This window comes from Nicotiana tabacum, chromosome 17 (assembly GCF_000715075.1).
Source record: "Nicotiana tabacum cultivar K326 chromosome 17, ASM71507v2, whole genome shotgun sequence".
In the NCBI taxonomy this organism is placed as follows: domain Eukaryota; kingdom Viridiplantae; phylum Streptophyta; class Magnoliopsida; order Solanales; family Solanaceae; genus Nicotiana; species Nicotiana tabacum.
The window spans coordinates 71,552,953-71,565,537 of record NC_134096.1 but is presented as its reverse complement, the minus strand read 5'-3'; positions in this window follow the sequence as shown (position 1 = coordinate 71,565,537).

The following is a 12,585-nucleotide window of genomic DNA, read 5'->3' as shown; positions in this document are numbered from 1 at the left end:
GGTCTTCGGGCCATGGATGTTATTTCTGTTGTCAGCTATTCCATGTAATCTATATTATGTCTGGTGGGTTGTGAGGTGGTTGGATTATTTGCACTCGTATTGAGATCCGTGTAATTTGTGGTGTTGTGAGAGCAGGAGGGCTCTCAAGATACATGTCATTTATTGCACTTTAGTTGTGCTTGAGTTTCATAGCGTATGACGCTACCAGTTTTCCCAGGATTTGTATTATGCACTTGGCGTGTTTATGGTTGATATTCAGGCATTTCATGAGTATAAGCGTTAAATGTGTGTTTTCTTTAGATTAGTATGTGTGGATCGGGTGGCACGCTGCCACGAGTATCATGGTTTGATCGGGTTGCACGCTGCAACGGTATCATATGTGGATCTGGTGGTACGCCGCCATGGGTATCATGGTTGGATTGGGTTGTACTCCGCAACAGTGTGATATTGAGTATAGTTTTCCCATATCTATTATTGTGTGTTTTGCTTCTCGTTTCCTGAGGAAGGTTTATAACATCTTTTCGGTTGTTTAAATTAATTACGTGGGTTGAGTAGATCTTTCCTGAGTTCGTTTCCTTATGTATCACATTCGAGTTTGTAGCTTATTGGCATATTGTGGCATCATATGAGACTTTTGGCAGTGTCTGAAGTGGCTTATTGCCTGAGCAGCTTGTACTGGATGAGATGAGATTATTGGATCTGGGATCAGTGCGATCAGATTTATATGAAGCGTATTAAAAAGTAAATATTGTTATTTAGTCCAGAATGAGGTAATGGTTATTGTCGGGAGGAGAGACTCCATAAATTGTGATTTGGCAGGTGGCTATGAGTTCTACACATCTTCTCTGTCGTGGCAGTATTGCTAGAGTTAAAGCAAGGCTTAATTGGTCATGAGGTACACTACGAGCTTCAGTCAGTGAAAATTTTAGCCGTTGTGCTTTGGAAAGATTGCCTTGGGTAAATGAGTTACGCGGTGCATGGTCAGAATTCAGTAAGGATATACAATCGTGTTTGGTGCAGTGTGTAGTGATTGATACGTTGTTCGTATGTTGGAAACAGGCTTGGTGGAGAATTTCGGATGTTGGAATTTTGCACTAAGGCTTATTTGACTAAATTAAAGGGAGAATCTTCAGATTGGCTTGAGCTAACGTGCCCAACTGGGTTGTGGTGGCACGGATAGGTGCACGAGTTGTTGAACAGTGATTTCGGACAACTCCAGAGAAGTTCTTAGCACGTTCGAGAATGAACGTATGTTTAAGTCACTACTGGAAAATGGCAGATTTCTGACAGCCAAAACTGTCGAAATTCGGTCTGAAATCACGTATTTCCGACTACTTTCCGACCGAAATTGGTCGATCAGAAAATAATTTCCGACCGAATCCGTCGGTAATTTCCTACCAAAGTGGTCGCAAAGTTCAAAAGGTCAGACGACCAAATATTTCACATTTCCGACCAAAGTGGTCAGAATTTACCGACTAAATTAGTCATAATAATTCAAATAAAATAATTATTTAATTAAAATTAAATAATATAAATATATCATTTCCGACCGAATCGGTCGGAAATTAATAATTAAAAATTAAATTTTATTTAATTTCCGACGGAATCCGTCGAAAACTATTGAATATTTTTTTTTCCGACCGAATCAGCGGGAAATTTGGAAATTTATGGTTAAATCTGAGCCGTCCGACTGCTCGTGTCGGAACTCAGTCAGAAGGTTTTATAAAATTGAGCAAAATCCTGCCCAATTTTGAGCTACACCGCCGGTCAAACTATTACAATACAATAACACAATACATTAACATAATCTAAACCAACACTACATTACCAACAATACATTAAAACAATCTAAACCAACAATACATTAACATAATCTAAACCAACAATACATTAACACAACTTAAACCAACAATATCAACCATTAAACCTAATAATTTTGGGCATAAAATATCCAAATAGTAGCCCACATTCAAGTTTAAAAACAATACATAAAGTTGTCTCTCACAATCAATTTACTAGGGCTGCTTATCGGGCGGATCAGGCGGTTATTTACTTTTAACGGTTCGGCTTATCGGTTATCGGTTTTAAATGTATTAATCCGCTAGCCACCCGATAAGATATCAGGCGGATTGGTATCGGTTTAGCTATTATCGGGCGGTTTATCAGATTAATTTAATCTGTATTACAGAGGACTATTTTGGTCCTTCATGTTATAACCTATTAGTTGTTACATCAAAATTGACACCTCTAAACACTAGGGAAATCTGCTAGTGCCCACTGATGCTGCTTTCAGTTCACTACAAATATTGGATTTGGAGCAATTGATGCAATTGCACATGACGCACATACCATTTTAATAAAGATCACATCAATACTAATTTAATATGTAAAGATCTAGATAAAAAAATATTTAAAGGCAAAGTTGTAAAAATATTTAATTTACACATGCTTAAATCACTATTTGCTAGTACGTGATTAATCCATATACAGAAATAACAAAGACTACAAAACTTTATACACATATTTACACATGCTTATTAATCACTAATTTACTATCCATATATAGTAACCACTTGAAATCTTAACTATTTTATAATAATGATGAATGAAGATTCTATTAACACTTAACACTTCCTAACATGGCAATTAGCCACCTGTCAAAATGAGTCTAGAATACAACTAGAGATAAAATGGAAATTTAGACATAAAATCTATAACAATTGGAGACATCCACAAAATACAACTGCTGCAACTAACGCCTTACATTGCTTCAATTTCTACAGCTTCAAAGTTCAAACAACAACCTAAGAGTCTTTGTAATCACTCTGCAATGGTAGAACCATTTACATTATTAATAGCATTCAATAAATAACAAACTGCTAACATCCAACAACCTAGCACTATATAACTCAAATAGTAGCAGGCTTGAAATATGACAGCTTGAGGGCACAAGACTTTACAAAATGAGATCAATGAGTTTGCAGATACACCTTAAAATTTGAGCTAATTAGTAGAATTATATAAATTGTTGATCCAAAAATTCATGTTTGTTGTTAATATATTAACATATTAATTAACATTGCATTACAATTTGAATTCTTACCAGATATATTAATACTACACGTCAATTACGGAAGGGTCTTTTCCATTGTTAGCTAAATCTGAAGAAAACAAATTAAAATAATGAGTCATGTGATAAATATAAGCATATCCACAACACTTATATACAACAAATATAGTAACAATATTATTACCTTGTTCAAGCTGCTCGATTTTATCAATATCTTCCTCAACACTAACATGTTGTTTTAATTTTTCATTTCGAAGCCAATCTTGAAGACACACTAGAGCTTGCACCAATTTAGGAGTTAATGAACTCCTAAATGAATCAAGAAGACGTCCTCCCGTACTAAACGCACATTCGGATGCCACGCTTGAAACCGGAACCGCTAATACATCACGAGCCATCTCCGCAAGAACAGGAAATCTAGCTGAGTTCAATTTCCACTAGAGAAGAACATCAAATTCTTTAGAGTCATCCTCAGTTTCTTCACCAAAATATTTATCTAACTCTGTTTTAGTATCCACACCTCCACTCCCACTTTTATATTTTTTTATATCTTGCATTAGTGATTCTAAAAGTCCTGTATTTTGGGTGCTTACTTGATTGTCAGAAAGCCCGAAAGTAGAAGTGTCCAATGAAGAACAATCTGAAGATGAAGCAAGCACGACACCTTTTGAGCTGGACTTTACATACTCACAAAATAATGAAGTCATGTACTTCTTCACTTCTGCTTGTATAGTTGTCCCCGGATCTTCACCAAACATCTTTACAAGTGTATAACCAACTGATTCGAGCTTGTAACGTGGATCCAAAATACATGAGATGAAAATTATCTTGTTCATTTTCCCTGGATCACCCCAATATTTATTAAACTTTTCCTTCATCTTCTTTGCCATTTCACTTAAAACTGTATCTTCATTTGCTATCAATTGCTTCAAATAAACAGCAACCGCACAAATTTCAAGAAAATAAATATTCGATGTAACATAACGTGATCCAGATATTTTCAAAGTAAGAAGATAGAAGATTTCAAGAAACTTTGTAATTCTTTTTACATTCTCCCAATCACTACTCAAACGTTCACCTGTAGGAATTCCAACTTCAATATAAGAATGCTCAAGATAATGTCTTAGGCCAATTTCACTAGATGCATAGTGTGAAAATGCACTTTCAAATTCAACAGCCCTACACAACATCAAGTAGGTGGAATTCCACCTAGTTGGAACATCCAAGCACAAAGTTTTTTTACAATTGAGTTGTTCATCATCAAAACATTCTTAAAACCTCTTCAACCTCGCAGGAGACTGCCTAACATATCTCACTGCATGCCTAACATGTTCAATAGACACTGAAGATTCTTTTAAACCATCCTGGACCACAAGATTCATGATGTGAGCCATACATCTCATGTGAAGGTGATTACCGTTCATCAAATTAGTTCCCATTTTTGTTAATTGCTTAGACAATTCTTTTACTGTCACATCATTGGAGCTTGCATTATCAACTGTGACAGTGAAGATCTTATTTATCCCCCACTCACGTAAGCACCTACCAATGCCATTTGCCATATCTTTTCCTTTATGACTAACAATAGGACAAAAATTAATTATTCTTTTATACATATTCCATTCACTATCAATCCAATGGGCAGTGATACACATATAATTAATTCTTTGTATAGAAGTCCAGGTATCAGTGGTAATACATACTCTTTGTTTCGTTTCTATAAAAGACCTCTTCAACTTTTGCTTTTCTTCATTAAAAAGATCAAAACAATCCCTAGTTACAGTACTACGGGAAAGGATCCGAAAATAAGGTTGCGCAACTTTCATAAAGTCTCTAAAACCTTCTTTCTCAACAAAGCTGAAAGGAAGCTCATCAACTATTACCATACGACATAACGCCTTCCTACACTCTTCTTGATCAAATTTCCAAGTAACAACAGCTATGTCGCCCTGACTACCTCCCGAAACATATTGAAAACCTAAATTTGATTGTTTTTTATCAATAATAGAAGGGCGTTTAAAACATTTAAACATATGAGAAAGAAGTGTCGACGTACCATCTTTGGTCTTAAAACAATACTCAATAAAGCAATAGTCACATTTTGCTTTTATACTCCCTTCAGAAGTAATAATTTCTGTAAAATGATCCCACACAATAGACCTTTTTTCCTTTTTTTGGTTATATTTGAGTCTGTTGTTTCAGATTGGCTTATTGCATTTGAATTGGAAGCCCCACTTTCACCCATCATCTTATCACTTTGTATATTTTCAGCCATGCTATGAGTCACTACAACAAGAAAAGAAAAGGAATGAAAATAACTATTTCCTTAACAGATATTTAAACAGAAACTGTCAAAATCGATCTCAAAACAGCACAAGGCAGAGAAGGCAACAGTTGGAATTTCAACAAGAAAAGAAACTTACCATCTGCTGCTCTGGGCTCTAGCTATGGCGACAGGGAGAGGCGAGACGACGAGTTGGCGAGAGGGAGAGGCGAGATAGAGAGTCGAGTTAGCGAGAGGAAGACAGTGAGTATGCTGCTCTGGCTGCTGGGGCCTGGGTGTAATACTGAAATTAGCACTTTTAGATGTTAGGGTTTCTTTTTCTAATGTCTCAAATCTGAATGCCTAATAGAGTATTGATAAAGAAGGGTATTGGACAAGTGGACAACTGTAAAGAAACACTTTAAGTTTTAAAACTTTTGCAGTATTGATAAAGAAGGGTGCTGGACAAGTGGGCAGCAAAGAAACACTTTTATGTTTTAACACTTTTGCTTGTATAATGCCACGGCCCACGATAAGAAAGAGATTTTTATTACTTATTTTATATACATATTATATATATATTCTTAAATTGATCCCACATTTGCTCTCTGATGTTGTACGGTATCTGTCTCCAAGAAGTCCACGGCTCATGATAAAATGCCTTCAAAGAATCCACAACCAAATATGTAGCCTGAAAGGATGGCAAAAACCTACATTAAAGTTAATATATATATAATTAATAAACATCTTAAAATTTCCAAAGTTTTAATTCAAAATAAATATTCCTTAATGTTAGCATATCTAAAAGTACATTCAAAACATAAAAATTAGTATAAGAACCTTCTTACAAATCCTCGTAGGGGACAATTATCAATCGATTACAAATATCAAATTGTACATCCCCTCCAAGATTCTGCATGCGTCTACTAGATAGTGCAGAAGCAGCACTAGATGTAGCTGGGAGAGAGCCTACAAAATCCAACCTAGATATGTTGGGAATGGATGATGATGATGGACTGGAAGATGATGGAGCAACAAAAGACTACCATCATACTGACTACCATAAAAGCTCGGGAGTGCAGCAGTTGGTGAGCCAGTATGCTGACTACTATCCCGGGGGTGCAGCAGCTGGTGAGCCACCATGCTGACTACTATGACAAACCGGTAAAGATGATGGTATAGAAGGTATAGGTACAAAGTTAAGAATGGTGTTGCTTTGAATTGCTTTGGCATGCATAGAATAATACTGAACTGAATTATTAGATGGAGGGGGGATAGTGAACATAGTAGATGGCAATGAAGTCGATTGAGGAGTATGAGGAAGATGATGACTCATATTTGACATACTTAAGGAAGTTGGAACAAATTGTTTTTTCTTCTTAGATTTCATATTTTCCTTCTCCTTAGATGTCATATCTGTAATATAATCATAATAAAATACAAAACAAAAAATACAACAAGTGACGGTAAATATAAAATAATTAAACGACTAAAGAAATAAATAAACAACCTAACAAGTCGTAAAAATATAAAATAATTTTGCAACATAATAGATAATTAAAGTAATAACATAAAATGTTTAACATGTCATAAAAAACATACAAAAATTCTTCAAAATACTAAATGATTGAAGGAAGAACAACCTAAAAAGGAATAACAAGTCAATCTGCATCGCAATCTTCATAGGAATCATCTAAGTCTTCATCGTCACATGTTTCACATTCATCTAGTACTTCTTCCTCATCACTTGTTTCATGTTCAATACCTCTATCTTCGTCCTCATTTATAACAAGGATAGAAGGATCCAATTCTTCATATATCCCGTCATTATGCTACAATTCATCTATTAATTCAGCATTCACTATTGATTCAACATTTTAAATGTCATTCTGGTACGCCACATCTAATGCATCTTCGACTATCACTCTACCCACAGGCTTTATTTTTAAAACTACCCTCCATGCAGACTTATTCTTACTCAAAGGATAAGGGGCATAATACACTTGTTTCACCTTTTGTGGAATGATAAAGGGATCATAAAGTCTATATGGCCCCGTGTGTTTAATTTCAGCTATTTTGTATTGAGCGTGCACCTTTGTACCTCTATTCGGTGTTCGATCATACCATTTATATCGAAAGAATACCAACTTTTTTTTTGGCCACCTACATCATATTCTAATTCCAAAATCTCTTGAAGCATACCATAATAATCAACATCTCCATCACCTTTCACCCACACCCCAATATTATTGGTTTTCTTTCTATTAGACCATTCTTCTGTATGAAACTTGTACCCATTGACCAAGTATTTAGACATCATTCTTACTCTAGGGTCAGGTGCCCAAGCTATATCACGTAAAAATGGGTCATTAATGCCATTAGCTGGATCATGAACCTATATATATAATTAATTATAATTTAGAATTTTAAATATATATATAATTAATTTACATATAATAAAAATCATGTTAAATAATAAGTAATACTTACAAATTCTTTAAACCACTCTGAAAACTTGGGATAAACAACATCTTGCCCAAGTACCCACAAAGTAACTACCATTATAACATTTATTAGTTAAATCAGTGGTACATCTAATATAAAAGTTTGTAATATATACGAATATATACTTATCTATAATAAGGTTGACCTCAGGGCAATTCAACAATACATGTGTTATAGCTGACTTTAGCTCCATCTCAAACAACCTTCGCTTTGGGCTATTTTTTGGACCTCCTTTACCTGGTTGATTAAAAATGGAAAAGGGTGGTGCCAAAGGATCGATTTTTGCCTCCATCGTTATGCCGCTTCGGGCTATTTCTCAAACATGGCACATCATGTTCAAAATAGTATGAACATAAATAAGATGTTTCTTTAGCCACATATGCCTCGCATATCGAACCTTCAATTCTTGATCAATTTTTTATTGTCCGTTTACATTTGCCAATAGTCCTGCATAGTGTTATTTTTAGACGAAATAATCTTTAAAGAAAATACAAAAGGTAAATGATTAAATTTCATTACCTCTCGAAGGGATATATATCGATCTACATTGAACTGACCCTCCAAGTTTTGCCTCTTGTGCAAGATGAATTGGAAGATGTTCCATTGCATAAAAAAACCAAGAGGGAAAATTTTTGCCACCTTTTTTAAAGTTAAAATAATGTTAAACTCCATATTAAATTAAGTTCTCCACCCTCAAGGTGCTAGAACACAAATCCTTGAAAAACAACTTATCTCTGTAATCGGTTTCCATATTCGATCAGGCAATACATTGAACGCAATAGGCATCAACGTTTCCATGAAAATATGACAATCGTGGCTTTTCATTGACGCCAACTTCCCTTCTTTCATGTCAACACACCTGGATAAATTTGATGCGTAACCTTCAGGCATCCTCAAATTGTTAACCAACTAAAAATATCTCTTCTCTTATCCAAGGTGAACGTGTAACTGGCTTTGGGCTTATGAATCTTGTTGTTAAAGTATGTCAGATACAACTCATTTCACCTATAATATTCATTTAAGTCCATCCTAGCCTTCAAGTTATCTTTGGTCTTGTTAGTAACATCCATAATAGTGTTAAACAAGTTGTCAAAAATAAATTCTTCTCGATATGCATGACGTCCAAATTATGCCGAAGAAGTTTGTGCTTCCAATAAAGTAATTCCCAAAATATGCTCCGTTTAGTCCAGTTATGTGTTACACCATAACCTAGTATCTTAGATGGTAGAGGCTCTGTTACTTTAGGAAGATCCCTTACTATGTTCCAAATTTCTTCTAAACACAAGCAGGTCGGTGGCTCCTCAAAATCAGTTCGGTTCTTCATGAATGCACTTGTATTTCGCCTAAATTCATGATTCATTGGCAAGAATCTACGGTGGCAGTCGAACCATGTATTTTTACCTCCATATTTTAAAGTAAATGCTTTTGTGTCTTTCATACAACAGGGGCAAGCTAACTTCCCAGCAGTCAACCACCCGGACAACATTCCATATACAGAAAAATTATTTATAGTCCACATCAAAGCAACATGCAATCTGATATTTTGTTTAGTTGATATATCATATGTTTCTACACCTTGATTCCATAATAATTGTAACTTATCAATCAAAGGCTGCAAGTATACATCAATCAAATTTTTCGTATTGCATGGACCTGGAACAATACAAGTTAGGAACAGATATGGACTTGTCATACACAATTCGAGCGGAAGATTATACGGAGTAACAAACACTGGCCAATATAAATATGGTGCACCAGAGACAACAAATGGAATAAATCCATCTATGCATAATCCCAACCTAATGTTTCTTGGTTCACTAGCAAACTCGGGGAACACCCTATCAAAATGCTTCCACGCTTCTCCATCTGACGGATGGCAGAGAATACCAGGTGGCCTTCTATGTTCGTAGTGCCATCTCATATGAGAAGTAGAGCTCATTGATGCATACAACCTCTTTAACCTAGGTATAAGAGGTAAGCAATGCATTTCTTTAACTGGAACTTTCTTTTTTGTATTGGCATTTATGATTTCCTAAAAACGAGGCTGATTACAAAATTTACAGTTCTCTAGAGATGCGTCGTCCTTATAGAATAACATGCAACCTCTCTCACAATAATCAGTTCTCTCTGATGAAAGATCCAACTTACAAACCAATTTTTTAGCAGTGTACAAATCTTTTGGTAAGTCAATGTTACTCGGATTAAGTTCATTCATTAGCCCAATAATAGAATTCATGCCCGCTTGGGAAATAAAACTCTCTGATTTAATACTTAGCAATATAATCGCAACAGACAGCTTGGAATGCACTGAGCCTTCATACAATGGACGACTAGCTTCCACTAACTGTTCATATAAACGCTTAGCCTCATCATTTGGTTCGGATTGAACCCCAGGAAACGTCCTAAAAACATCCCTCATCATTTCATTGTATCGATAATTTTCAATATTATGCTCCGCACTGGGGCTACCCTCACCACCAAAAGAATTATGAAAGTTAACATCATCTAAACTAGTATGATTCTCCCCGTAAACAGTCCATATATAATAATTTTCTACAAACCCTTTCTTGTAGAGATGAACTTTAACTCCGTCTGATTTCAATAACTTAACACACTTACATTTCACACAAGGATACCTAATTCTTCCTCCAATAAGAAAATCATCAAGTGTTTGAGCCTTAGCAATAAATTCAGCAACCCCTTCAATAAATTCATTCCTCAACCCCGCACGATTAGGATGATTCCTATTATACATCCATCTACGATGCACAAATTCCATATACACAAATAGAAATCTATAAATGAGATATTTAAAATAATTTAATTTATTTAAACTGGTTACAAAGTTATACTCTTTCAAAGGTTCCTTTTAGAAATATACATATCATTGTGTCAAAGCACTTTAATTAATATATTTTATTTTTAAAATTAATAATTTTTAACACTCGAAATCTCACATTAATCCCTATTCTAAATAATGTAAGTCTTTAAATATACTAATTAAATTTGAATAGCTTCTTAAATGTTCATATAATCCAAATTAATTAATGATTTCTCAAACAAAAGAAATAGTTGTAACTAACAATTATTTAAACTATTTCAACATATAAACATTAAAAAATTCAAATAGAATAAAAAAAATTAAGGCATTTAATTTAAAGAGCATAATTGTCATAAGTCATAGACTAATCTACAACAACAATTTAATAATTTAATTGATGAAAATGATAATAGATTTCAATTAAGCTTAATTCCATGAAAGTCAAAAGATATTAAAAAGTTATATGCTATTGAATTGTCAGGACCCCAAACTAACCCCTTGTCGTGATGACGCCTATCGTGGAACTAGGCAAGCCGACTCATTTCCAAAACAAAACGATATTTTCATTTCAAAGTTAATTTCAAGGTAAAAACCTCCATTTAAAGAGTTCAAATCAAAGAAAAACAGAAGTGCGGAAAAGAAAAATCCGACATCGGGGTGTCACTAGTCATGAGCAGCTACTATAATATGTCTAACAATATCAAGACAAACTTAGCCTGGAAAATATTTAATACAACTAAAGGAAGATACGAGGGAGAAGAGCAGGGGCTGCGATCGCCAAACAGCTACCTTACTATTTCCGAGAAACACCTGCAACCAGAACACTCAATAACCGCTACCGTGTCCAGCTACACCTGAATCTGCACACAAGGTGCAGGGAGTAACGTAAGTACGCAAACTCAGTAAGTAACAACAATAAATAAAGACTGAGTAGTAGTGACGAGCAATAAAGCATATAACGTTCATATCATGAAATCTCAGTAAAGTACAACATGCTTAAAAATCAGTGTTTGAATCAAATCATCTTGTTTAAACCCGGTTCCAGTAAAAATCATTTAAAGATATTTTTCCAACAATTTTTCAAACAAAGGCTCAACAAATGTGAGTAAAAACGATTAAATCATAAACAGCCCCTCGGGCAAACCTCATGGTCACTCTTGCCACTCGGGCATACCTCACAATCACTCTTGCCACTCGGGAATTCCTCACAATCACTCTTTCCACTCGGTCATACCTCACAATCACTCTTTTCACTCGGGCATACCTCACAATCACTCAGCACTCGGCACTCGGCACTCGCACTTAGTAGGTACCTGCGCTCACTGGGGGTGTGTACAGACTCCGGAGGGGCTCCTTCAGACCAAGCGCTATAATCTGCATGGACAACTCACGTGCGATAATAATAAAGTATGCTGCAGTCGGGCAGCTCAGATCCACACTCATCCTCACAAAATAGGCCCTCGGTCTCACTCAGTCATAAGTATGTTGCAGGTGGGCAGTCCCAATCTACACTCATTCTCACAAATCAGGCCCTCGGCCATAGTCAGTCACAAGTATGCTACAGGCGGGCAGCCCCGATCCACACTCATCCTCACAAATCAGGCCCTCGGCCTCACTCAATCATAAATATCTCAAGCCACTCGGGCATTTCATTAAAATAGGCATTTGGCCGAAAACATTTATATGCATCAAAATAGAGTCATAAAACTGAGTTATGCGGTAAATAAGTATATACATGACTGACTATAGATTTCCAATCGAAAAAGTGAGAGCATGATACGAAACAGCCCCTAAGGGTCCAAACCGCATTTGCGCAAGGCCCAAACATGGCATTCAACCCAATTTACAGAAGATCTTTCTAAATCATATAAGTATCAATGGTTTCAACAAAGTATGCAACTTTGCAGTTGCTACGTGGCAGACCAA